Source organism: Ambystoma mexicanum, chromosome 8 (genome assembly GCF_040938575.1).
Source record: "Ambystoma mexicanum isolate Mex_15411 chromosome 8, UKY_AmexF1_1, whole genome shotgun sequence".
Classification (NCBI taxonomy): Eukaryota; Metazoa; Chordata; class Amphibia; order Caudata; family Ambystomatidae; genus Ambystoma; species Ambystoma mexicanum.
The window spans coordinates 132,654,781-132,682,013 of record NC_090929.1 but is presented as its reverse complement, the minus strand read 5'-3'; the positions used below and the strand labels follow the sequence as shown (position 1 = coordinate 132,682,013).

The 27,233-nt window shown below is 43.7% G+C and overlaps 1 protein-coding gene across 5 annotated transcripts in view; it reads right to left on the bottom strand.

Annotated features, from left to right (window-relative positions):
• LOC138471705 (uncharacterized) overlaps positions 1–27,233 on the bottom strand; it is a 370,985-nt gene that overhangs the window by 163,819 nt on the left and 179,933 nt on the right. The window contains exon 1 of one of the 5 annotated variants that reach the window (XM_069609474.1): positions 26,925–27,103. The exons of the other annotated variants lie outside the window; for them this stretch is intronic. The gene's annotated coding sequence lies outside the window, so the exon portion shown is untranslated. Of the gene's footprint in view, positions 1–26,924; positions 27,104–27,233 lie in introns of those variants that run through there. 5 annotated transcript variants of the gene reach the window in all.

Here is a 27,233-nt window from a genome sequence, read left to right as displayed (position 1 = left end):
AACCCTGTAAGGTGTGGTGGGAAAGGAACATCTAGGACATCACTCACTGGTCATCCTAAAGTCAAGCATCTTCACGGCTTCACCATCCCTTCGGATTTCCGAGAACTATTCTTCTCCGGGTCACCGTGGCCTGCAAGACAAATAAGATGACAGGTTAGCCATTTGCAAGGACGCTCACAGCGCCGCTCAGCGTTTCACCTTACCTGTTCGAATCTGCCTTGAGCTTCCTCCGCAGTTTCCATCACCTGCAACAAGAAGCGAGAAGGTTACCATCTGCAAATTCTTAACGACAAAACTTTCATCTACAAAGACATTGATTTCGTCTATAAAGACATTACTTTCACCAATAAAGACTTACCCGAAGAAGGAGTTGCAGCCGGTCTGAACTCCGGCCCTCACCAGTGAAGTAACTCGGTGGTACGGTGCCACACTCGATGCGCCCCTGCCCACTGTGGCAGGACGGAGAGCGCACCCTTATATTGAACAAGGTGAGAGTCATCCCTGGGGGAACTGCAGGGGAAACTCGGGAGGTGGGTCTCAGAGAAGGAACCGCAACTAAGCTGCGCCTCCTGTCTTCTAGTGCTACCCATTGCAGATTCCAGGACAGGCGAAGGGTTCCGAAGAGCATCCCGGTTTATCGAGAGGCGTCCCCGTGGAAACACAAGGTGAGCGTTACAGATACCCAAAATCCAAAGCACAGAGCAAGACAGGATAACATGTGTGACAACATTCAGCCCGGACACTATAAAGATTAAACACCTCATCAAACATCAAACAAGTACAGATGAGCCTCCCGGATGAACCACCCCCCAGGATGGTGCTCAAACGAGGTAAGAACCTCAAAGAACATCTTGCTCATGCAAGATTGATAAAAAAAGGCCTCTAGAACAGGACTATGGAACTTCAGGGAAATCACAGGGCATCATACCTGCGGGACTTGCACAGCTTGCAAATTTACTAGCAAAATTAAGACATTTGATATTGAAGGCAAAGGATGACATTTGAAATACTTTTTCAACTTCAAAACTTTCAATGTAATTTGTATTGTGGCATGCCCCTGTGGCCTTAGATACGCTGGCCAGATACAAAGACAGGTCAACAAAAGGATTGGGGAGCACAGGTCATGTATTCTCTGCAAAACACCCAATGTGCCTCTAGTATCTCACTTTGAAGAGTACCAACATGACCCGGACAATCTGAAATGGTGGGTCATCGACAAAGTCTACACCACCACCAACATAAGAAATGCTCTCAATCACAAGGAAGCGTGGTGGATCTTCAAATTAAAAACGCTTTCTGAAGGTCTCAATGAGGCGGTTCACATTTACAAATCACCCTGATCATGGTTACCCATCTTAGACACCAGGATTCATAGTCCACAAGGTTTTTTCCAACTCTGTGCACACCCCATTTCTGTAGCACGGCTCCTAGAACTGCCTTCAGTTCAAAATACTTCTACCTTCTAAGGACTGTAGGCGTAGATGACATACCACCAACACACTCCAATGTTCCATCCTTGCCACCAGATATGGCAGATTTTACATCAAACGTGTGCAGCATTCACAGGCCTCCCCCAGGGACAGGACATCAGAACCACAAGTCTTTCTGCCGGCCACCCCATCCTACGCATAGATCTACGGACTACCCTCTCAGGCAGCTATCCAACATCTTGCCCCCCTGGTGCTCACCTACTGCACTACCCACATACACGTAGCACAGGATAAGTACTTTTCAAATAACTTTTTGCTCATTCTCCAGTGAAGAGACACGACTGCAGCCGCTTTTTGTTTTCCGCATTCCTGCCTTTTCCTTCCAGGCTAGCTCCACAAAGCGCACGGATGCACTAGAATGTTGTTTTGTTGCCATGATCACAGGCACTTAGATTTGCCTATTTGGCGCACACGTGCTGCATTGCTCCTCCATTCATAGGATAGGGCAAGTTATTACTGAGAACACCCAAACCAGTCTCCAACAAATTTCCCTCCTCCTGGACCCGAAGCGCTTAGGAATGATCGCAACCGCTCCTCTCCAAGGCCCGCCCCAACAGCCATACATATGTACGGGAATGCTGTTTACCATGCTGCTATGACTACCAGCACCTAATCGCACAAGACCCTCCTGCACAGGCTCACACGCTGCAGACACTGTTTCTTTACGCTTGCGCAGCTCACTGCAATCCACTGCTCCACAAACTTCAGATTGCTCGTATCGCTGACCCGATTTGCTCCATTCTGCAACAACGCTCTTCACTTAAGGTAATCGCTAGCCATGATCACAACGCTTTTTATGACCTTATGCTCCCACAGTCATAACTGTCAGTAGGATAGGGTAACTTACCCTTGACCCACAACCATGTTTGATGATCAGCCTTTGATCTACATGTCTCTTTCTTTCCCTTTCTCAGCAGACGCTGCCATCCTTAGGTATCACAGAGAAAGCAACTGCTTCCCACACTGGCAGCCACACTGCGCCAGCCCTCCTCTCCTACGGACCAGATAAACCCATTTTTGAAGCCAGCATCTAATAAAGGCAAATTAATTCACCCTTGAGTTCAGGGCCATGCTACCCCTGTACTTAGGATGCTGCCAAAATACCTTAACTGCATACCGGTTTTACACACTCCAGCTCATACTATTGTGCTCTGCTACCATTACAGCGCGCACTGGCAGACCACGCTTGCCACGGTCCAGCACACAGACCATAGGCAACACAGCAATACTGCTCCACCAGAAGAAACTACGGAAGATCGCAACCCCCTCCTCCAGCTAGGCTGTCTGTCCTAAGTGCCTGTGCGACGCACCACAGGTCGGTGCTTTTCCTCTTCTTGGACACAAAGGACATTAGTCTCTGTTCATACCTTTTATTTTGTACCCTACTCTCATAGAGATATATCTTTCTATGTACCTAAACATCAACCCCTTTTCCACCACCTCACCCTACATTTTAGGGTTCCTTCTAAATCACCCTTTTTAAACAACACAAGTACATTTTCTCTTTTCCTCTCTCTCATTTACTCTTACAGAGACTTTTCCTGAGGCCCAGAAGAAAGCTTACCCACTACAAGCCAAAACACCAATTTGGACTCAACTTTAAAAATGCTGAGAAGTCCTATTACCACCGGGGGAGCCTCCCCCAGGCGTAGACCTATGGTCTGGTCATCTCTCATCTTCATTTGTTGCTAGGCCTGTTCCCTAGATTGGCCACTTCTATATTCCCAGATTTGACACTGGGTCTTAGGCACTGTGTGACATATCATGAATAAAGTATTTTCATAAACTTACCGTGTGGTAGTATACCCTTTTGTTGCATAAAATAATACTGCCAAACTGTTACCGACTCATCCGCCAAACTATTGACTGAGCCGACATATGGGAATCAGCATCTCGTTTTAAAAGCTGCCTAGGCTACACTGACACTATGGGAAGTGGTCACTGTACCCACTGTGAAATGGGAGACCCAATAGAACATATAACAATTAATCAAACAGTAATCAATTAATGAGGTGCTCTCACCACGCTGGAATGTAATTGTTGGCGGGCAGTCACCAGCTGATCTCCCATTTAGTTCCACCCGGTGGAACTTGTTCATCAGCTGATCCAACTCCCTGCCTATAGCATCAACTTTTTTATTTAAGTACTTCCTCGCTGGCATATCGCATTGTTCCTCCAGCAAAAGTATCAGCCTCCACACTATTGTTTTGTCCTAATCTGGCATTAAAGTCCCCCATGACTACAATATTAAAACTCAAATTTTGCTCTAAGATCTCCCCCTCAGCCTTCTTCCACAGGTCACGACCCACCATGCTATTTCTGGGGGGGGGGGAGGATAAACATGTATCACCCATATACCTCTAGGGTCGTGAACTGATTTTAGAGCCACAGAAACTACGTGTTCACTTCCTTCCTCAACTCTCTCAATCCCAAACGGAAGTGACTTCCTAACCAGGGTTATGACACCACCACACAAGTGCCCCTTTCCCAGTCTTTTTGCATTTGTAGAAACACTGACAAAATCAGCAACAGGGTTCACCTTCTCTGCCCAAGTCTCTTACAAGCAAGCAGTATCGGAACCAGAATATAATTAACCCACTCTGCCTCTATAACTTTATCTTTAAGACCAGATACATTCCAGCTACATTCCATGAAATCAGTTTAAGTGTAGATAACCCACTTCTAAAAACCTTAGCTAGAGGCGACCCGGGATGAACGGTTTTATACAACCATGAATGGGATGTTTAGCCTTCCTAACGATCACACGCGCTAGATCTCTCTTATTCATAGAGTGCTCAAGTTCACTTCGATTAATATCAATCAGCTCTTGGTCTGAAACTCCCTACTGCCCGCCTGAACACCACAGCCTCTTCCAGCTCCCGCCGTGGGTTCATCATATAGCATTAGGGTGTCACACTGGGAATCATGACAATGACACATCTTAGCCTTGAAATCCCAAAAAATCTCAATACCTTGACTTGCCATCATGTCTCTGCATTGTATTATAGACTTATAGACACCGCAATATTGAGGTTTTTAATATTAATATTTTTAAGATTATACCGATTTTTGAAAATATCATTAAAAAGAGATATCGCTCAGACTCGGGATCGAATGTAAGCCATTGATAGATGATCTGATATGAATTTTGATTGCCATGCATCAATGCTTTAAAAGTGCTGGTTAGGTTTAGTTGTCTCAACTCAGACAAAACTGAATTTCCTATGGTTGGTGATGGCACAAGCCTTTAGGATACCTTGTTCTAAGCCCCTACAATGGGGAACATGCTATCCCCCAACAATTGGGAAAAAAATGTGGTGCTAAAAAATAAATCTGGTGCTCTCTTTCGTACCTATAGTCAGTGTTTACGCTTTCACTTTAACATTCACTGCAAAGTTTTCTCCTTTCTCCCACCTGAGAATCGAGCCGCAGTGGTGATGGCTTTTAGCTCGGTGCAGCTTTTCTATTGTTGACTGTGCATCACCTACAATGTCCTATGAATGTGCTTTATTTTTTGTTTACATATGTCACAGTCCTGAGGAAGACCTTTCAAAGGTCGAAACGTGTTGGCTGTCCAATAAAACATCAAGTGTTTTATCAGGGGCAGGAGGTTTTTCTTGTGCAAATAGAATTGTATTGTGTTGTGGCGCAGGTGCTCAGTTTTTGTCATTCTACAATTTGCCTTTTGTAAAGCTTTTGGTCTGGGTCTTACCTCAACTCAAGCCTCTGCTTGCCCACCGTTGATTAGTATTTTGAACAATTGCCTTCAGAAACTGAAGAATCTAACATACATAACCAAGGTGTGGTAGCCAGCTCAACCAGGTTTCAACCCCTGTTTGCCTAACAGCTTTTCTATTGTGACTCTATTTGCCTACGGTGTCCAGCCTACTTAGTTGCCTGCAGAGGGTGGAGAATTCTGCAGCACTGCTACTCTTGGGCAAACACTGATTCAGTCATATCTCCCGGGTGCTCAACCTGCTTCACTGGTTCCCTTTGGATGGATGGGTCCCGTGCAAAGTAAGGCCTAGGCATGGCCCATCGTGCCTTCTATGCTATTAATTACCCTTTTTTATCTCTAAACTGTAGCAATATTACTTTTCAAATTTTCCAAATCTCAAAACTATGTTCTGGTGGCCATCCCTTTGCTTGCAGAGGAAAAGACATGCTGGTTCCGCTTGGCGGTGTAGATTTGGCACACACTTCCGGGAATCTTCTGGCCTTAATGCGCAAACCGAACACCTCCATCAGATGGAATTGACCTGGATTGCCCAAGAACTGGAAAACAACAAAAGCTGTCTCGCTGGATCTTGGAACTGGTCAAACCATAATCCCTTGCCCCATAGACACTGATCTGCTTTTCATTTTGGGGGGCTGCAATGTCTGAGCATTGATGTTTCAAATCTCATGACATGTGCACTGTCTGCATGCTTGGTATCTGAAATGTGACTTCCTGGTATCTGGAAGTGCTACGGTTCCTGTGTGGATCCTGGATAGAGGAGAAGCAACAGAGGGGCTAGTCTGAATGTGCAGTAATAGAAATAACACTGATGCAAGGTGGTGTCTCACGAGGAACTGTAACAAATATTTTAAATGTTCAATTGATAACTCAATTCACTACTGGAGCTTAAAACGAACCATTGACTGGTCAAAGCCAGGAATCAATCTAATTATTTTATTAATCATCAATAATAAAAAAGCAATATAATATGGACCACCTAATTGCCACATACAAATATCACATACAAATGCATAACCAAGTAAAACATATACAGACAGTGGTTTTAACAAATTTTGAGACAGAAAAACAATTCTAATGTCATACAACATGTGCAAATATTGCTGACATTAAATGTGCAAAATTGCCTTAGTGCATAAAGCATCTCTATAGAAAAGGTCAAACAATGTGCAAACAATGCTGACGATGGTTGTACAAATAGCAGGCGTGCACAAGATTACACACAAAATGCACACAAAGCATGAATCATTACTTTGACAATAGTCACAATGACAATGGTCTACTACAGGGTGGTTAAGGAAACACAATCCCAACTATACTATTGTTCCCTATAGTATAGTATGGGCGACTTCAACATCCATGTGGACTCTCTGTCACAGCATCCACTTTCTTCATGGACCTCAGCACCTCACTTTCCCTCTCCACTCTCCCTTCTGGTCCAACCTACTCGGCTGGACACACCTTGACATTCTCATCCACTCTGATCTTTTACTCTCCACCCCCACTGATCACCCACTCTTTCCTCTCCTCTTACCTGGGTCCCCTCGATGCTCTGACCGCACCTCCTTCAGCCCTGCCAACCTTGTTCATAAAACTCCACGTGATAAAACGAGTGCCAGCTGCTGCCTTCACATCCACCTTCAACCCCCTCTGCCCTCACCCCAGACTCTACCTCCGCCTCTGCTCTCAGCAACCTCCATCTGGCCATTACCAACACTCTGGACATTGTAAGGGAGGCATGGTCTCACAAGTATGAAACTGACAGAAAAGGTACAATTTGTAAAAACTTTATTAAAGTTTCTGGGTTTGGAAAAATTCCTAGTTTGCCCTATAACTAACATGGGAGTAGCCTCGACCATCGAACAATAAATAAAACTGCCCTAGCTGAGCCTGACAAATCAAAATGGCCTATGCTAACAAAACCAAATTCCTGCCCTATCTCTTGTACAAAAAGTGTATAAAGGAGATATGTATGTAACGGAAAAGCAGTGTTCAAATATAAAGAATAAATGTAGCTGAATCTGCTCTCCTCCCCACGTTAGACAGCAAAGAGTAAGGCGATCCCCGTAGGCATGATGACACACTCTGGCTCGGGTTTTCAATACAAAACAGTCCAAAACGTGGATCGAGGCCCGCTTGGCCTTCCACGTTAAAGTCTCTCGCATCAAGCCAGTGCTTAAGTCTGTGCTGTTTGCTGGGTATCTACTCTGCTCTACATGCCTGATCCACGGCAGATCCTCGCTGGAAGCTTTTAAAAGGACTGTTGTGCTTTATTTGGAGGCAAGGCCCCGCCTACCCAGAAGTCTACAAAAAGCAGGGGCTGCGCGCATCAGCGTGCACGCATCTAACCTGTGCTTAAGTCTGTGCTGTTTGCTGGGTATCTACATTGCTCTACATGCCTGATCCATGCCAGATCCTCGCTGGAAGCTTTTGAAAGGACTGTTGTGCTTTATTTGGTATGGACATTCTATAGAAGCTCAGCGACAGCTATATTACCTTATAGTTGTACTCCATTTACATCTTTTATATAGTGATTTACAGCATCAATTTTCTTTTATACAGGAGGCCACGCCCGCCTACCCAGAAGTCTACAAAAAGCAGGAGCCGTGCTCATCAGCGTGCATGCATCAAACCCGTGCTTAGGTCTGTGCTGTTTGCTGGGTATCTACTCTGCTCTACACATCTTATCCACGCCAGATCCTTGCTGGAGCTTTTAAAAGGACTGTTGTGCTTTATTTGGTATGGACATTCTATAGAAGCTCAGCAACAGCTATATTACCTTATAGTTGTACTCCATTTACATCTTTTATATAGTGATTTACAGCGTCAATTTTCTTTTACACAGGAGGCCATGCCCCTCCTACCCAGTAGTCTACAAAAAGAAGGGGCCGCGCGCATCAGCGCACGCGCATCAAGCCTGTGCTTAAGCTTGTGCTGTTTGCTGGCTCGCCGGCTCCCGGTCCAGCCCAGCATGCCTCTGCTTTCCATTTTCTGTATACGTGCTTGTAACTGTTAACTTTTCTTGTGCGGAGAAATTCTACATGGCCAATACCTACCTGAGTTTAATTTTGACCCAGGAAATCTTCCTGACTAGGGTCACACACGTAAGTTCAATTAGTGTTGCCCTGAGCTAGCTGTGCTCGCTTTATTACACCATTGTCATTGTTTTTTCACTTGTAAACATCTTTGTGTACGATTTCACAAGAACATGGCAAGTGGCCTATGCAGTCGTCGCTGCATTGACACTATGCCACTCACCATTACTAGCTCCACAATTGACTCAATGGTATGAGCGGGCAGGTCTTCCTACATCGATCCTGCCATAACTGAAGCTTCTCTACTATATCCCTCTAAATTCTGCGCTGCTGAGTCTTCTGCTCATTCAGCGCAGGTTCATTTTTCTGCTTGTGGCAATTTCGTTGTGTCTGGCGATAATGTCTCTCCGCTGAGGGATGACTTTGTGTCCTATGAGAATTCGAAAAGTATATTAGAAAAAAAAACCTGTTTGAAATCCTTCACTGCAAATTCTTCTTACAACAAGCCACTGAAATCGGAGCTGGAAACTATGACTGACTTAGACTGCCAAGTTTGACGCTCTATTAGTATGCAAACCCCTCCAGTTACAAGAGTTCCCGAGAAGGATATATACTCAAAAACCCTTAAACATCTGGTGTCACCCTTAGGTCAATATAATACTTCCCCTAATGACGACGATATCAATAAGGAAACAATACCTGAACAATTGCCATATTTTCCTGAACTCACTCAACCATTAAGGAATTACTCCTTGCAAGACTCCCCTACAAGGGTGTACCCGCCTGACAACAATGAAGGGAGGAGTCCCCATACATTTCCAGTGATCATTAAGATCTTAGACCTACTTGACAAAGGCCACAATTTGTCTCATTTGGAACTTCGAGAAATAAAATGTTCCATGCGGCAAATCTCCTCTAAAATAGATCGTATAGAGGGGTTTTATATTGGCTTGGGAATCTGTCACAATGTCAAAACTAGAACTCTCTAAAGCCCCGACCTCTAGCCCTAGGATGTGCTATGCTGAAAAAGGTGCTCAGTTGTCGTTAGACATGCTCTCTTCCATAGATCCAATAATCTATCTTACAAATGACCTTAATGTTGATGCACCAAATCACTGTGTATGCAGTTCTGAGGCCAATATAAAGGAATTGAAGTAATCTATTGATGACTTAAAGTGTACTATAACACTATTTAACAACAAACAGTCTCAACAACTGGAATCCCTGGATAGTCCATCAGTGCTTTTAAAGGCAATGGAACAGCTTGATGAAGATGTGAACCCCTGCTCTGGCACTCAAGAGGGCACGGGTTCCATATCTCGTCGTTAAAAAAGAAAAAACCTGCAGGCTCGCAAACGGACAGCCAAAAGACGTAGAGTGGCCCTACTTGTTGCTAAAGAAAAATTAAATGTCACCAATCTGACACCGGACTGTAAACCTAAGCCAACCACAGTGCCTAAATTGGTTGTTCCATGTGGGTCTTTGGAGGAAGAGCCCATTGATGTGGCTCAACTTTCAAACGAGAGTCAAGCTGCATTATTACTTCCAGGTCTTCTCTAATAGCCTCTGATAAGCAAACAAATGTTAGATTTGCCAAAACCAAACCATCACGGTCGGCCCCTACGCATGCTATTAAGAAATTAAAAGGTCAATGGAATGCATTGAATCTAGTGATGAGGCACAGGAACATGACATGAAACATCTAAAAAAATTGAAATGCCTACTTCCCGATAAGCGGTAGGAGCTGGACCACTGCCGTCAAATCTCATCCGAAAATGAAAATCCTAAAGCACCCACTGTGGGTATTCCATCTCTAATAATTCAAACTTTGGAGAAAAGGAAATCCTACTCTGAAGTGTGCACTATTGGAAAATCCTTAGTCAATGCTCAAGCTCCTCCTCCTAACAAGAAATTTATTATAATCAACGGGGCCAGTAAAGTACAGATTTTACCCAATGAAGTTAAGTTCTTTAGTCCGTGCAATTTAAAGGCTCTGCCGGAGGTTCACTCCTTAGCCCCGTTTAACAACAATAAAGCTAACATAACACAAATGCATGGATCTGGGATATCTAGGGAATGTATTAATGTTCCATCAAAGGAGGAAAATAGTGCTACACACACTGAAATTCTAGCCAACTTAAGTAAGGCTTTACAGGCAGGAGTGATTTCGACTGAAATAGTAAACAATGCTCTTGCTGTAAAACCTCCACTCCATTTATCAACCTTGGCCGATCTTATCCCAATGGTACCTGACCAAGGGCCTTCTATGTCACAAAGATCTACGTCTTTCTGTGTACATTCAGACATAACACCTTTTCCTAATGCCCAACCAGTTTCTAAAGGGGTATTTATCATCGGCCTTGAAGAAAATCCCGATTCCCTTGGATCAGCCTGCATCAATCGCTCATATCTTCTTACATTATTATCTCGTATCCTGCAATTAAGGATACTCACATCAGAAGATCTCATAAGAGTTTCACTGGCAAGATGGAACAACCATCGTATGATATGTTTCCTTCCCTCTGAATCAATATTGAAATTTATCTGGTTTCACCGTGAGGAGAATAACCCCTTAAGTACCAAGGGCGAGGTATCTTGTCCTTGGGATTACCTCCCCAGTGCCAAGGACGAGATAGTTCGTTCTTGGCACTTAATGGGTTAATGAAGGGGAAAATGTTAGAAGGCTTTGAATTTTGAAATACCGAAATCACCAAAAAAGGCCTTGGCACTGGGGGGGGAACCAGAACAGGGGTTCTCCTTGTTCACCTTTTCGAATGAAAGCTCTGCACAAGAATGTATAGCCTATCACAGACCAGCTGTAATTGCTAATGTAGAAACCAAGCAACATTCCAAAAATGGATCTAATGACATGAATCCATCTATTGTCAAATTGCTGAACTCAGCTGGCAAAAACAAAGATATGACTTGGTTAGAACCCATGCTAAAACTAATCTTGACCTCCAAAACTGAAGCATGTGCGGCATAGCCATTGTTACGTTGTGAACTAAAGATCACTTTGTGGTACTCATGCGGGTTTCATAATTTATCAAAGTGGCTTGCCACCCTAAGCACCCTCGACCATCCTAATATCTTATTGCTTCAGGAAACCATGAAAACAGACACCCTTATTCTTACAGGTTATACTACTTACTGTTCTCCAGCAAGTAGACTTAATTGTGGTCACCCTTCTGGTGGATTAGCTATTGCAATAACCAACAATATTAAAGTTCAATCACAACTTGTTTGGGAATCATCCAATCTTTTGGTGTATGGTTGACACTGAACAATAAGAACAATGAATCGATCTTGCTAATAAGTTTATATTGGAACCCTGTTAATACTTTGATTGAAGCTATGTTAAATGATTTGGATAATTGCCTGGAAACATCTCTTCTTCGAATTGGCACTTGTGAAATTATCATCGGTGGGGATTTTAACTCCGACTGTTGGTCTTTTGTATATCCTCACTCAAAAAATAGCTTATCCTCAGTTAAAACTAGAGTATCAATATGGAAATCGTACTTTTATGATTGGGATATTGAACTTGCTGAAAGTATTGCCTCAGGTTCGCAGTTTACTTGGAGTTGAGGTAAGCACCACTCTATGATAGATTACATAGGCCTCTCACATAACATCTCTCTGATAGCAAATCCACTTACAATCAGTCCCATAACACATGGAGACCATGCGCACTTAACCATAACCCTAAAAATGGAATGTTCTATGTTAGACATTGATTATTCCCTAATCTTTCCAGAAGTTCATTGTGACGCTACTTCCATTAGATGGAATCCTGGCCACTGCAAGCAATTTGTTGAGTATGTATCTGTAAAAATCACAAAGAATAATATGAATCAGCACAGGCCAATTTCCATCATGGAGGACTTGTACTCAAAAGTTATACATAAAGCAATACTCAATTTTTGCTGTAAAAATAACAATAACAAAGCAACGCCTAATCTTCACCATTTTGAGTCCACTTGCAAGATGCTAAAAAGAGAAAAAAATAATGAATTGAGACGATTAAGAAATAATGAATTATATACTTGCAACTATCATATATTGCGTAAACGGGTATTGCTTAAATATAAAAACAAGTTGAGACAGGTGCGTATCTTGAACTATAATAATGTTAACTGTGTTTTGATTAAGGCCATATGTAAGCATAATAAAAGGGTGATTTGGAAGTACAAAAATATAAAACATACACTGAGTACGCCAGCTTCATCAAAAAACAAATTCCTCGTTACAAATATATTGAGTCTTTTCCTTGTAATCACACTAGAATGTACTATATGCGGTTTAAATTTAACCAATTTCACACAAGGGAAAGGTCTGGATGTTGAAAAAAGGTCAAAGGGGAGAAGACCAATTTAATATGCCGTTTTTATCCTTGTGACAAACTTGTTGAAACGCTCAAACACTTAATTTTATACTGTCCACATTTTAAATTTAAGAGAACCAATTTACTTATGAAATTCGTCAATATTGATTTTGAAGATTGTCTGGAAGCACTTTGGGAAAGAATGAGGTATGGGAATCATTGTTCCTTGACATATGCCCTAGTATGGCTCCTGAACCATATAGAAAATGAACTACTAAATCAATGATGTTATGCTATAATTTCTTTTTGGTTCTCTTTCTGCTTTATTGTTTTTATAATTTTAAATGTTTTTTGATGTTTAAGGTCGATATTGTTAATATTATTATGTAAATGTATGAATTGGTACTGCTTTGATTACTTGTTACATATAATTTGTAAAGGTTCATTTTTTGAATCATGGACAAATAAAAAAAAAAATCTCTCTTTGCATTCCTCCACACAATGTTCAACAAAACGTTCATGCTGGTCCCCCTTTGTCGGGCTCAGACCTCTTCTAAAACATGTCCACTCATCTATGGCGTTCCTCAAGGTTCGGTTCTTGGTCCTGTCATTTTTTCTCTTTATACCGCCTCACTTGCTGGGGTTATTTCTTCTTTTGGATTCTCTTATCACCTTTATGCTGATGACACTCAGCTTTTCCTTTCCTAACCGCACTTCACTGATGATATCCATCTTAAGCTCAGCGCCTGTCTTCGCGCCATTCAGTCTGGGATGTCACTTCTTGGTGCTTAATGCCACAAAAACGTTCCTTCCACCAATATTTCTCGTTCTCCGCCCCCTCCATTCATATCATTTCCCCACTTCGCAGCTATTTACATTTTCCATGGCCTGTAATCTGGGTCTTTATCTTGATTCAGACCTTTCTTTCAGTCACCATATTTCCCTATCTGCCCTTCCTGTCGATTTCATGTGTATAGCATTTGAAAAGCCTGTCCTTTCATGACTTTTAAGGCCACTGTACTGTTGGTGTTTGCCCTAATTTTCACACAGCTCTTCTGCTGTTCTTCCGTACTCTTTGGATTTCCTTCATCTTGTCTTGCCCTCTGAAATCGGTATTTAATGCCGCCTTCGTGTTCTCTGTTTCTTGCTCCTCGTGATTCTATTTCATCTTCTTTGAGTGATCTACAATGGCTCTCTTTTCATCATTGTGTAAAGTTTAATTTTCTATGTCTAGTTTTTAAATCCCTCCATGGCCTTGCACCCCCTTATCTTTCGTTTTTCATCTAATTCTACTCTACTTCTCATTCACTTCATTCTTCTTCTCATTATCTTCTTAAGGTGCCTCGTCCTCCCTTTGCTCAATCTCGGTTCCGTTCTTTCTCTCTGTTGGCCCCTCTACACTGGAATGCTCTCCCACTCTCTTTCAGCGGCATTACTGTCAACGTATACTTTTGGGTATCTTTGCGATGCTACCTCTTTTCGACTGGTTAATGAAGGTTATCGTAACCACAGATGTATGCTGTGTGTCAAATTTTAATTTCATTTTATTGTACCCTTTTGTTCTTATGTTCAGCGCTTTGGTGTAAGGTGCTATATAATACCATATAAAATACAAAACAAAAAGTTCATGTTGGTCCCCCTGTGTCGGGCTCAGACATTTCACAACAAAAGTTCAACAAACCTTGCAGGGGACTACGTTCCCCAAACTTATTACAGTTCGGGTCTCCGTCAGCCGGGCTCAGACCGTTTCCAGATTTCAAAGACTTTCGAATGTCAGTGGCTTTCTCTACAGACCTCTGCAGGACCACTGACTCAAAGTTCAACGTTCAGCTTTTTACTCTCTCCTTCTCTCGGGGTTAATTTTGATCACTTCGCTTTTACAGTTCATTTACGTTACTGCTACAAATAATGCACTTTTCACAGAGACTTTAGTGTGGGCTAATTCCTTTCGCCGGACCACTCTGTTACTCAGTACAGCTGATTTCACTGCTGTCCTTACTTCAAAGTTCATTCACAGGTCTGCCTTTCTTCGCGTCTCATCCACAAATGTGCAGCCTTCACTTCGCGATATAATGTTGTACCTTCAATCTTTCCTTAACACACAGCAGTCTCTTAGGTAGATTGCCAACTCAGCGGCTGTGTGCGTTTCTTTCTCTTCTTTACACTTTTTCAATTCACTAGTCAAGGTTAGTACCACAGACTTGGCCTTGCCTCCCCAACTCTGCAATTGACTCAGGAGGGTTGATGGCATCCTGGGAACACAATGCAGCCTTCTGCTTTGGGATTTGGCCTTCTCCACGTATCTTTTGCTGTCTTTTGGAAGCAACAACCTCCTGTAGGGAACTCCTGGGGTTCTCAACCTGCTGCTCTCATTCCTTGGTCCATCGCTCTGCTCCAGTAGGTTTGCCTTTTAGCCCGAATGTTCTGCTCTTACTCGTGTTTCACCTTGCTCAGAGTGTGTCTCTAGGTTCTGCCTTTTATCCGTGTGAGGAGAGCTAATTGGTATCAGATCTATGCACTTCAAGTCAAGTGCCTGACTTTGCCTGACCAGATTAATGTGACATGTCCAGTACGAGTTAGTCTTGTTACTCTCAGTCACCCTCTTCCTCGGCCCAGTGGTTGTGTAGAGGGGGGATTGGGACATCAGAGAAACCTTCAGCGGACCCTACTTGTCCATCCAGCTGCTGCCCTATTTCCATCACCCCTTCCTCGGCAAACTCCTGGAGAAGCTGGCCTTCCCATAACTTACCTCACACACTGTAATTGTTGCTGCTCTCCACAACATCAATCTGGATTTGGAGCATCCAGACGCATGGAATCTGCTCTTCTGAACACCCTTGAATAACTGCTTCAATCTCTGGATTCTAACTCTCCAGCTGTCCTCATTCGACTTCATCTCTCCTCTGCCTTTGACACGTTCAACCACTCCATCCTCATAAAACGGCTCCATGACACCCTAGGTACCTCGGAGTGTGCACTGGACTGGCTGACCTCCTACCTAACTGACAGTTCATCCCAGGTTATTCTGGGCACCTTCTCCTCACCTACCTCTTTCTCCACCTGTGGTGTCCCTCAGAGCTCCAACCTCTGCCCCTGGCTTTTTAACAATTACCTTGCTCCGCGGACACTCCTCATTTCTTCCTTCTCCCCTAACTTCCAGTGCTGCGCATTTGACACACAACTCTTCTCCAAACTTCCTGCAGACCCTTTTGCTTCTTCCATCATCCCTGACTGCCTATCTGCCATCCAGTCCTGGTGCACTTCCAGCGATCTCTGCCTGAATGCAACCAAGACTGCGATCCTTCCTATTCGGACCCTGATGCTCCCTCTTTCTTCCCCTCACTCTGGCCATCCTCTATGGGTTCTCCCCCTTGTCCTTCATCTGAAGCCAGAAACCTTGGAGTCATCTTCAATTTGTCTCTCTCCTTCCTCCCTCACATTCAGGACATTGCCAAGAAGTCCCCCTTTCAACTCTTTCTTCTCAAAGGAATTCTCCCTTTTCTCACTTGCCCCCAGAAGCTCAATGTTACCAGAGCTCTGGTTATTTCTATGCTAGACTACTGCTGTATCTACCTTCTTCCTCCCTATGACCCCTTCTGCTAATTCACAATAGGGCAGCAAGACTTGGCCTCAAGTCCAGGGACCACATATTTCCTGTCCTAAAATATCTTCACTGGCTCCTGGTTGCTGCAAGGATAAAATTCAAATCCCTCTCCTTCATCCAAAAGGATGTCTGGGGCCGGGGACCATGCTATCTGCAACTTGCTCTCCCTAAATACTCTCCGTTTAGATTGCTACATTCCTCGGGTACCAACTCTCTGTGTGTCAAGTGTTTCACTAAACAGAGGGCCGGTGGCTGATCTCTGTCCTCAGCTGGCTCACTCTTATGGAACAGCCTCCCCTTCCCTCTTTGTCTTGACATGGATCTCCTCACATTCCGGAAGCTGCTCAAGACTTTTTCACCTCCTCCTTCCCTTTCTCTGCTAATTCCACAGCTGCTGCGATTGGTGACCAGGGCCCTTATGTGTCCTTTGGGGACCTGGCCTCCCACACCCAATCGCCTTCAGCCTTTGTTCACCCACAGCACTTGCTCCTTGGCAGTCACTGGCTTTCACCACTGTAGGCCAGTACTTACGCATTTATGTATTACAGCTGAAAGTTCCCTAGCACTTCCTACACTGGGCACTTACACCTGCTGGTCACTAACGAGCATGGGCACTCCGGCACTTACCACCCTCTCTCCCTTCCCCTCTCCTCTTGCTGCACTTGCATGCTCTGAATGCCCACAAAGCCTAGTAGGTTAATCTTTGTCCTTCAGTGTATTAATTGTTCTCTATGATATGTTCCCTCCCTGTTGCCCTGTGGCCACTTTGAAACACAATTTACTTGTTGTATAAGCACCTAACAAATGCACAATAAAAAAATTAAATATAACCCTTCCCTTTTTCTAGTTTCGGCGGAACAGTCATCTAAAACAACAGGTGAAATGATGTCTGTCTTCTTCAGGACCTAATGCATGCCAGTGGGCAATCCCCCCTTTATTTCTTTCACCAGGGCTATGTATCTACAGGCATGCCGGGTATTCCTAACTGGCTTTAACAAATCAAAACACAGAAAAAAAATACTTTTAAATCGTTGCTCCAGGCCTTAGCTCATCAATCATTCCCAATTGTGCGCCTAGAAAAGTATACATAGAAAGGGCTATGTAGTTACCTCTCACTTATGATACAATGTGGACAAGATCCATTGTAATTCCCAGTATACTGTGCAGACTAAGCATCACCTGCAACAACACAGCAAACAACTCGGGTAACTATCCGCTAGTTAGTTATGGTGCCACAGTCATAATTAAAAATGGAGACATAACTCGAATGGAACGGGAAATTAACACAACCAACCTTAACCGCAGGTATTACTCATATGGTGGCAGGAAAATGCTAGTGTTCGGCAAAAAATCATATCACGCTTTTCTCAGCGTGTTCAGAAATGGCAGGGACATCTGTAACAATGTGTACACAGAATCTATGTAATCGAATGTCCCATTAAAATGTGAGCCTTATCAAACTCTACACATCTAACCCATCCGTCCTGCCAAGTGGAAATACATTGAAATCAATGCAGAACAAGCTGCATAATAGATGCGAGCAGGACATGAGGGAGCTTTCACCCGGAAGGTTCCGGCAAACGCAAGACTGTGTGCAAAGTCAAATTGAAAAACTTGCACCTGGAACTTGCGCCCAGTGTTGCCAACTCCTCAGTGAGGAAAGTAGCTATTGGCTGCCCTAAAAGTCACCAGAAGTAGCTAAATGACATAATTGCCTAATTTGCATAATTGCCTTCTCTTGCCCCCTACGATTTTCGCTTTTACTGTGGCTCCTCCCCTTTTAACTATTTATTTCCGGTCCAACCCCTTAACCACACCCCTGAGTCTTCTTCTGTGCCTCCAAGCTACCTGCCGCACTGTCCACTTAACAACCGGCGGAAGAACACTCGTTGCTGAAACACATGTATACATTGTTATCATTAATAGTGAACACCTCCTATTGGTTTGGAAACTAGCATAAATGACGCAAGTCTCCAAACCAATAGAAAAAAGTAGCTAGATTTCTCGCTAGCCACTTTTTTAACAGAAATTCGCTAGGGGGCCGTACTTTCTCGCTAAATATAATGAGAAAGTCGCCAAGTTGGCAACACTGCTCGTGCATGGGTTTGCAGCACTCGGATCACGTACTAGGGGGCGCTCAGTATACCTATTAAAATAGGTGCCATCTTGGACAAACTGCAAGCACTCTGAAACGCTTGCTACCATAAGACGAATGCCGCCTACCGCTACTGTAGTGCACTGGTAGGTATCTCAATACGCTGCAAATTTTAATGTTTACGCTAGCGGACAACATTTTCCAAAAGCCAATAACGTGGGCACACTAAGTGCATCACGCACGCGATATAACACCCTACAAAAGTTATATTTATAATTGATGCCTTATTGGAATAGTAGTTAACTCTTCTGGGCAATTACTCCATAAACCCATTTAAAGAGAGAAACCAATTAAAGATAGAAACACCACAGATCATAGCTTCCACATGAAGTCATCTTACCTAAATTCAGTGCCCCCAACTATCCCGATCTCTGTGAGTTAATCTAGGAACTGAGATTGCCACAACTGGATGGCTTCTGGATTTCGGCAGGCATAAGAAATGTTATGCAAACCAACTGGCTCAATTTTTCCTAGTTATTTAAGCCACTAATGTGGCTGTAGGTATGGTACGGGTACATCCATAATTGAGACTCTAACCGTGATTCATGGGACAGAGAAAAGTAGAATAATCCAACTGAAGCAAATGCCAATATTTAGAAATGGCTTTCTTAATCTCATTGAGGTGTGTGTTGTAAATCATGGCACATACTAAACGATCGTTCACCTTACTGCTCATAGAGTTTTTGAGCAAAAGATTATCTCTAGGTTGATTTTTAGCTCTCTTTTTTAGAATGTCTCAATAATCTTATTGGATATCCCCTCTTAGAAAGGCACTGTTGAATGACATTAGATTGTGAAGTGAAGTCATTCACACTGGTACAATTCCGTCGAGCCCTTAAGAATTGCCCACATGGGATATTGTTCTGTAATGCTTGCGGTTGGAAACTCCCATAGTGTAAAATGGTTTTTCGGTCAGTTTCCTTAAGGAACACATCTATCACTAAATGCCCACATTGTTCTATAATGAGTAGGTCCAGAAATGCAATCTGTTGTGTATCAGAAGGCATAGTGAATCTCAAGTTAGGGTTCATTTCGTTGATTCAGGCATGGGCAAGGTTAATATCCTCCTTACTAATATCCCATGTGATGGAACATCATTGATGTATCTTTTATACAAATGTGAGTGCCAATTTAAATGGGTTATCAGCCAAAGTATATAGCTGTTCGAACTTCCACATGTAGACAGTGGCAAAGTGGGGGGGTAAAAGCCGCACACATGGCCCTACCCTATATTTGCATATAATAGGAATTTTAAACCGGACAAATTCTTCATTCGCACATTTTCCAACAGATCAATCAACAAATTGCTCGATACTTGGATTGGGCTTTCGTTTTCTTATAGGAAATCTTTCAGAACAATTTATGATTCTCTTTGGGGAATGTTAGAGTATAACGACTGCACTTATAGAGTAATAAGGACCATGATAGTGGGGTCACATGTTGCTCTCTCTACCTGATTTATTACGTTTGTCGTGTTTTCCAGATAGGTCAAGCAGTCCATTGCTAAAGGTTTAAGAAAAAAGTCCAGGAACTGCCCAATTGGCACCAGAATAGAGCCACATAGAAACACTGTAGGGCGTCCTGGCAGATTCAAGGCATCCTTATGGACTTTAGGCAATACATATAATAACGGTATCCTCACTGTCTCTGGATTGAGGAAGTCAAACTCTTTCTTGCTCAGACATCCTGCTTGGAAGCCTCTCTGAGAGATCTGAAGTATCTCTTTCTGTATAGCATTGGTTGGGTCATCTCCAAGTTTCCCATGAAATTCCACGTTATTCAATTGCCTCAGTGCCTCGGGGTCATACTTGTCCCGATCCCATACAACAATGTCGTGCCCTTTATCAGCTTTTTTAATCACCAAGGAGTCATGGCGGTGTAATCGCAAAAGATGATCCCATTCAGTTTTGTTAAAGTTAAAGCTGGATTTATGTTTGCGATCAACACAATCGTAAATAGAATGGAATTCTTTAAGGACTGCCTTTTAAAAAATTACAGTTTCCTTAGAAAACATATGGTTCCCTGGTGTAAATGTCGACCTGTGCCTAAAAGTTTTAGCTCCCTCACTGGCCACTAGTATTATAACCCAAAAAGTATTTTCAAATGACTTTTCGAAAAAATGCCTGTATCCTCATCTGATTCTTGATTGTTATGAAAGAGAAACCCTTCTCTGGTTTACTCATATCTTCCTGTGTCAATGTTTTCAGTGAAATGTTAAACAGGCAAAGGATTATTTGACATCTGTAATCTTTCCTCTGTGTCTCGAAAAAGTTGCTGTAAATAGTCTCCCCGTCTTCTCCCCCTAAAGTTACCTCCCCAGAGAACAACCTTCTATTCTGTGGATATCGTCTTGTACCCCTAAAATAAGCTGGTTTTCCCTCATAGTCGGACCCTGAAGAAGTAATGGAAATAAAACATGTATGTGTCCGTGTGTGAGCCTGAGGTTGAGATGGGCGGGCGTCTCTCAGCATATATGTACATGTAAGTGTGTGCAATTGAGGGTGAGAGCTGCGAGTGTATCTGTAATGCACGTGTGTGAGCTTGAAAGGGGAGAGCTGCGTGTATCTGTGTGTGTGTATGCATGTCTGAGTGTGTGTGCGCCCATTCCTGCGCATATTCATGGGGCGGGCCATTTTATTTCTATTTGGCAACCAGCATCAGGAAATTAATTTAAATTGGCAATAATGAGAAATTGGTAGAGCCAGCATTGTGAACGTCAATTATAGTGGCATGGATGGCATACTGTGGACACCAGCATCATGAGAGTGTTTTAACATGGCAATGATGATATCTACTGGTGGCAAAAGTGGAATGAAAGACTTTTAAGGTGGCACTGATGGGAAATCGAGTGAACAAAAGCATCATTAACGTGTTTTATAGTGCCCCTGGTGACCTATACTGGAGCACCATCATTATAAAAGCAATTTTAATTGACAAATGTCAATGATAACATACAACGTGGGCACCAGCAGCATAAAAAAAGCTTTTACAGTTCCATTGATGACCTATGGTGTGGGCATCAGCATCATGAACATATTTCAGCGTGGCAACAATGACATACATTGGTGGCACCAGCATCATGAATATAATTTAAAGTTAAAGTTGCAGTGATGGCAAAATGGTGGCACTAGTGTCATAAGCATAATTTCAGATGTCAGTGCTGACTTATATTGGCGACAACAGCATCATGAACCTGATTGACAGTGGAACGGATTACATACACTGTAAGTACGAGCGTCATGAAAGTGGTTTATTGTGGCAATGAGCAGAGCCATCGCAATCTAATGCCTTCCACTTTCAGTCCTGGCATATGTTGTTGGCAGGGGCATTGTGAAAATGTGAAATGTTGGTGGCCTGGCATCCATTGGATTTTGTCATATACTATCCTACTGAACCAATTCTATATTGTATGCTATATATCACCCAGTTTTTAGCAAAAACAAATAGAGAGAGATGGAGAGAGTGAGAAACACGCATATTAAGGGAAAAATGCAATAGAGAAACTGAGTGGAAAACAGGGAGACTGAACACCATAGAGTGAACTTGTGACAAATGCCTAAAGAACGAGAGCACCAGCAGCAAAGCTAATCCCACGTCACTGCCAAGCTGTGCCTCTGTGAGTACAACGAGCATGTGCAATCGAGGGTAGCGAGCCAGACCAAAATAACCAAGTAGGGTCCAGGTCCATGCATGCCTCGGGTCAACGCACTTTAGAAATTGGTTTCACATAATACAGCAAATAGAGACAGAGGAGCTCATGTTCTATTGTGGCGTAAAGTAAATGGAAGGCGTAAAAGCCTTCAACGATTTCTATTCACGCCACACCCCATTTTCAATCATTTGTATGGCGGCAGGGCTGTCAGAAGTTGTGGTGAGGCCCGGGGCAAAATGTTTGGTGAGGCCCCCTTACAATTTTTTTGCACTCGGCAGCGGCGACACATCCGCAAACAGGAGACTCGAGAAATCTACCCTTGAGTTTGTGTGCAGGATCCCAAATATGGTTTGTTACTACAACTCCAAATGAACTACAGCAAAGTTAGATTGCTCTACTGAAGAAAGGTTCATGCCAGACTAACTTTTTTATCATATGAATAAATATATATAAGATGGCATGAGCTCTCCACTGCGCCACCTCCAATTCTCTGAGAGTCAGTCACTTTTCCAAGCAAAGAGTTGAGGGCAGATCTCTTTCTTCGGCTGGGGCCTCCCTCTGCAAACAGTCTCCCGGCCTTGCTGAAACTTGAGGAGAACCATCTCTGGTTCCGGAAGCACCTCAAGACCTGTCTCTTTGCTTCTGCCTTCTCGCTTCCTCTCCCTTGCTGATCACCTGCCTGATCCATGCACTGGTCATCTGGTCAAGCTCTGAATTCGGGACCAGGTCCCTGCCTGTCCTGTTGCAATCCCGCACTGCCTCTTGGCTCCACTGCACTTGTGGTCTGTATCTGTAACACTACAGTCCCCGCTCTTGCTCTTATTCTCCACCTGTTGGCTGCACTTATGAGTACCCACACTTACCACCCGTTGGCTGCACTCTTATTTCTCCTTTGTTACTGCACTTCTGCATCCTGCCCCTCACTCGGCACTTCTCCCCTCCCCCCTTCCCTGTTCTTGCACGATCTGAATGACACAAGGCCTAGTAAGATCTGTGTTTTGTGCTACTCTTTTCTTTCTCCCTCTTTGCCTTGTCGCACCTAGAAACACTTGCGTACAGGCACGTTATAAATGCCATATCATATCATTAAGGAGCACCCTGCCCCTGTGTGTGCATTAAAACACATATCATACACAGTGACAAATGATGTAGAGTGGAGGCTGGTACATTTCTGAACTTAAGAGGCTTAAATGTTTGTGCCAATTAGGCAGGATCAACAGAGCACAGTGAGGGAGCCCAAACCAAACAAGGGTTGCTTGAGGGGGGTTCTCACTTCCAAGAAAATGTTCGAAACATTGGGTTAAAAGTATGCATTTTAGAGCACTTTCTTTGCAGAATTGGGTAGAAATTCATACAATTTGCAATTGGTTTTGTATGGAAGCACATGGAAATTCCCAATAGTTGCAAATCACACATTGTGCATAGGAACATTTTCCAATACATTTCATGCCGCCTTTCCACGTGAGATATGCTAGTATAAAAATATATTCATGCTGGTTGTTCTAATTATGTCGATGCAGGCTGCATCAATATATGCCATTATTACCATGTATGGACTCCCAGCCAGTAAAAATGCCATGCCACAGAAAGTATATCCAGGCTGACTGTGTACCATAAGTGTTATTACTGGCTAGATTGGACTACATTCAATGTGGGCCAATTTAGCCAAGTAGTATGTTTGCTTTAACCTTGATGCATAGTTCTGTGCATCAAGGGTAAAGCAAAAAGAGCACTGGCAATGCTAACAGTTTGGGCATTCGTGTAGGCATGGGAACGGCTCTTCTGTATTGGTATTAGCTGGCCATTGATAGTGCCAGTGCAAAATGGTTTGAGTACCTGAGCAGCTAATAGCAGTGCCTGGTAAATGCCCAATACTTATACACAAGCCAAAACTGTTGGCTTTGCCAATGCTTTTTTTGAAAAGAACTTCAGCGAGAGACACGCAGGGTGTTTTTAAATTGAGTGGCCAAAGGCAGACCTGATTAAGACATTTTTATTACACCAGTTGCGTGTTTACAACTCCAATGAAGTCATGAACTCTCAGAAGACTCCTTTGAGGAAACACTTGCAGGCACATTGAGGGCAAAGTTTGATGGCAAGGCATGTTTAAAGCTAACTCAAAGAGTTCCAGTGAGGAGGTGTTTTGAGTGGGGAGGGCAGGAACTGGGTGAGAATTGCCATAGGGATTAGCACGGCCATGAGAAGTAATTTCACTGTTAGCACCTGCATTCATATCCATACATGTTTAGGTAATTGAAATCGTGATGTGGGGTTAGCACTTGCATGCTAGGGGAGTGATTAGAAGGGAAGTGGTGACATGAGACATCTCATTCTCACAGACGTCCTTAAGTGTGACGTTTCAGAAATGAAGGCAAGAGGTAGCTGCTTGTAACATTGAAGCTTCACCAGAATAGTCTCATTCGAAATGCGGAAAAATGTTAGGTGCCCCCAGACAAAGAAGTTTGCCCCTTCCTCACAGCCTATGACGTTAGAGCCTCTCCCAACATTTTAAGTGTTAGTCCCCTTTCCCCCCTGACATTTTAGCCTAGGTGCACCTCTCATGCCATGGACCCACCCTTTAATGAAGTTGCCCCCAGGGCGGATACATTTAGGCGTGGTGCTGAACACACACTCACAAAAAACACTTTCACCCATGCATTCATCCACCACTTACACAACTCCAAACATGAATGTATACAAAAAACCAAACACAGCATTGACACAAACACCAACATGCACGCATGCATTCATACATACACATATACATACTATTTTAATTTTAATACACATATACACTTTTAATTTAAAATAAAAACACTTACCTTACCTCCATGCACCCTTAAAAAGCATCCACGCAGCCGACACGCAGATATGCTGCCTGACAAGAGAGAACTCCTCTCCCATCGTTCAGCGTGATCACGCTGACTACATGAACACACTGGCTGACAGGAGAGGAGTCCTCTCCTCTCAGTCAGCATGATCACGCTGACAACATGAATACACTGATTGACAAGAGAGAACTCCTCTCCTGTCAGTCAGCGTGATTACGCTGACAACATGAACACACTGACAGACAGGAGAGGAGCCCTCTCCTGTCAGTCAGCGTGATGATGCTGAGCAACGTGAACACACTGACTGACAAGAGAGAACTCCTCTCCTGTCAGTCAGCGTGGTCACGCTGAGCAACGTGAACACACTGACTGACAAGAGAGGACTCCTCTCCCATCAGTCAGCGTGATCACGCTGACAACATGAACACACTGACTGACAAGAGAGAACTCCTCTCCTGTCAGTCAGCGTGGTCATTCTGAGCAACGTGAACAAACTGACTGACAAGAGAGAACTCCTCTCCCATCAGTCAGCGTGGTCACGCTGAGCAACGGGAACACACTGACTGACTGGAGAGGAGCCCTCTCTTGTCATGCAGCATGTCCATATTGTCAGCTGAATAACAGGAGTCAGCAGAGCCCACTTATGAGCCCTGCTGTCTCCCATTATTTTGCTGTTTGTTGCAGAGCCAAAAGGCTTCGCAACAAAAAGCAAAATCATTGCAGGGGCAGAGAGCAGACAGCACAGTCCCCCGTGTGAATAATGGACACGGGAGACTGTGCTGCCTTCCACTTAGGAGAGGGGGCCACGAGGCCCCCTCCAAGTGCGAGGCCCGGGCAGTTTGCCCCCCCTGCACTCCCTCTCGTGAAGGCCCTGTATGGCAGAAAGGAGAGCGGAACGAAACTTTCATTTCTGCCACCTTCCTTCCTCTCTGCTATACAACTGCTCCAGAATTTGCGGGCGGTATGCCAGCCCAAAGGCTGGAGATCCCTATGGCGTCCGCCTTCTGTGTGCACCATAGGGAGCCATTGTACATGCATGGTAGGAAGTGTGTACAATAAGAATTAAACATTCAGAGCAGTGTTCACAATGAAGATTAAATGCTGCCTGACATGCAAGCATGTTGGGCTGTGTTTAATTGTTATTGTGGATGACGCTTGCCATGCGAGCATGACAAGCGGCAGTGACAATAAAAAGTAAACGCTGACCGACATGCTTGCATGGCAGCCACTGTGTACTCCCTTTGCACGTCGGAGTGCAAATGTGCAGGATAAAAAGCGGCATACACAAGTGCATGCCACCTTTTGCCCTGCACATTTGTCCTCCACTGTGCAAATAACGAAAATTTGGCAGTGAGGAGTCATCTTCTTTGCAGTGTCAACGAAACGGCTCCTCGCAGTAAAATTGTGATTAGGGGCAAAATGAGCTCCAGAGAGTGAGGGACACAAATAGTGAGAAAGGTATTTATTAAAGAAAACGAGTCGGAGAAAGAGAGAGACTGGCAGGGAGTCACACTAGAAAGAGAGAGGCTGGCAGGGAGTCACACTAGTGAGAAGGAAAACCATGGATCACATCACAGTTGCCCAAAGAACGAGAGGGCTGAAAAGACAAAGCATAAAACTTGGAGAAAAACAGAGGAGGAGCTAGAGCATGAAAGAGACTCTGTAAAAGGGGGCATACGAAACTCACAGAAAGAAAAATGACTCAGAAAGAAACGGTACAGGGACAGGGGACATTGCCTGATTAACTACCGGTAATCTTAATTAATCGAACTCTTCAGTCATTGGCATCCCTTCCTTCCCAATACCTATTGTGCTTTTAAACCACCTGGAAATGAAACGGGAAGACTTGTTCATCCACAATTGCATTTATGCCCTCTTTATAGGAAACGTTTACAAAAAACGGAAAGAGCAAAGCTTTTTCAGGGGCTTGTCAAGGACCTGTCTCCCGGCGAGGACTCATTGTAACGAGGAGGACGCAAGAGCAGGTCATTGCAATTTCTATGCCTTTTGCCTATCGTGGGGGTGTGGAGGGGTGTGTGTTACAGAAGCTTAGTTTTACGAATTACAGGTCACAGGAATAGTAAAAATCCTGCTTACCGTGCGGGTCTTGAGTCGAGGCCTCTCCTGCTCTGAGTGTTCTTTGGTTCAGAGCCCTTCAACTCCTTACCAGCCGAGCAGCACCAAGGTTACCCTTGTACAGGTCAGGTAATGATCCATTTGCCCGTTTCTGAATGCATGGGGAAGCCGCCCCGCTTCTTTTTCTGACCATCCATCTACCTTCCAAGAAACAGTGTTGACGACAATTTGGCACTTATCAACGTTTGCAAACACAGGCAAACCAAGCTCCGACCGCAAAGTATTCACTCAAAGGACCGTTCAGGTTGAATGCCAGGGAGGCTTGCAGTT